The following is a 1,831-nucleotide window of genomic DNA, read 5'->3' on the forward strand; positions in this document are numbered from 1 at the left end:
GCCTATTTTTGTCTCATAATAGTTACTAAAACCAGTTCACCATGCCAAGATCTCAGGGCTGTTGTGAAAAAATACATTAAAAGAAGAATCCTTAGATTAAAAGAGGTGAAAACATGATCATCTGGTGACACTCCATACTAAAGAGGCCTGCAGCAAGACAATGACCCCAAGCATTCTTGTATAAGAATTATCTGAAGAAGAAAGTAGCTGCTGAAATACTCTACTACTCTACTACTTAGCGATGACTTGGACAGCTCAAGCACCAGATCTAAACACTATCGAGCTGTCATACGTTCTGAACATATGACAAATTGGATACAATACAGAGAAGATTAGCATGCCCCCTGCACTTTGGATAAAAGCGCTATATTAGCGACTATTTACCATTCACCAAATCCCCGTTGAGCAAGCCCTAGGCAACAGTGTAGAGGAAACATTCCCTTTTAACGGAAGAAACCCCCATCAGAACCAGGCTCAGGGTGGGAGGCCATCTGCCTTGACCAGTCGGGGTAAGTGGAAAGTTGAGAGAGAAAAGAAAAGAGCAACAGTAAGCAACAAAAACACATCGGGCAGGTTGGTAGGACCAGTAGCTGCACACTGGAAAACACACAGCTCCAAAGCCGAGGGACACCTGCAGAGAGGGACAGAGAGAGGGGGACAGAGAAGGAGAAAGACAACTACGGGAGAAAGAACACACAGAGTTAATGTCATGCAGTGGTGATAAATAAATGTGTGGTGATAGGAGAGAAGAGAGGGACGAAAGGAGGAAAGGAGCTCAGTGCATTGGGGGGTAACTATAACTAACTATAACATTTATCAAAGAGGTAGTTTTTAAGTAAAGTGGGTGTCTGCTTCTCGAAACTGAACTATGAGGTCTTTTAAATATGATAGAGCTCGACCATTTAGAGCTTTATATGTAAGAAGAAAGGTTTTAAATTCTCTTCTAGATTTTATGGGAAGCCAATGGAGAGAAACTAGTGAAGTCGAAATATGATCTCTCTTGCTGGTTCCTTGCCATTTCCAACCTAGAAATAACAAATGCATGGATTAGTTTTTCGCCATCACTTTGAGACAGGATGCTCCTAATTTTGGCAATTTTAGGTGAAAGAAGGCTGTTTTTGTTTTATATGTGAGGTAAAGGACAAATCCTGGTCAAAAATAACTCCAAGGTTCCTTGTAGTGGTACTGGAGGCCAGACTTATGCCATCTTGAGTAACGATATGGTGGGACATCATATTCCTGAGATTTTTAGGCTCAAATACTATGACAATTCAGTTTTCAGTTTAGAAGTAGGAAATTGTGAGACGTCCAGTCCTTTATGTCTTGTAGACATGCTTGAAGCTTGATTTTTCTTTCATCTGGTTCCATAGATAAATATAGCTGGGTACCATCAGCATAGCAGTAGACATTTATGGAGTGTTTTCTAATAATGTTGCCTAAAGGAGAAATGTACAATGTAAAACGTATTGGACCTAACACTTAGGCTTGTGGAACTCTATACCTAACTGTTATGTGTGTAGAGGATTCATCCTTAACATGAACAAAATGAAATCTATCAGATAGATAAGATTTAAACCAACCTAGTGCAGATCCTTTAATCCCAATTTCATGTTCCAGTCTCTATAATAAAAGGTTGTGATCAATGGTATCAAATGCAGCACTAAGATCTAACAGAACAAGTATAGAGTAGGAGGGTAGGGGAGTAGAGGTATACTGGCCACCCCATACTCAGTTCTCAGTTCTCATACTCAGTTTATTCACCATTGGCAGATTGATTTGGAATTTAATAAAATAGAGGCATGTAGTTATGCTATCGCTTCCAGGCCATTTT

At 40.0% G+C, this 1,831-nt stretch overlaps 1 pseudogene; it reads left to right on the forward strand.

Moving 5' to 3' along the window:
* The first annotated feature begins 292 nt into the window (after positions 1-292).
* Positions 293-390, forward strand: LOC137131117 (U6 spliceosomal RNA; annotated as a pseudogene).
* The last annotated feature ends 1,441 nt before the right edge of the window (positions 391-1,831 follow it).

Source organism: Channa argus, chromosome 7 (genome assembly GCF_033026475.1).
Source record: "Channa argus isolate prfri chromosome 7, Channa argus male v1.0, whole genome shotgun sequence".
NCBI lineage: Eukaryota > Metazoa > Chordata > Actinopteri > Anabantiformes > Channidae > Channa > Channa argus.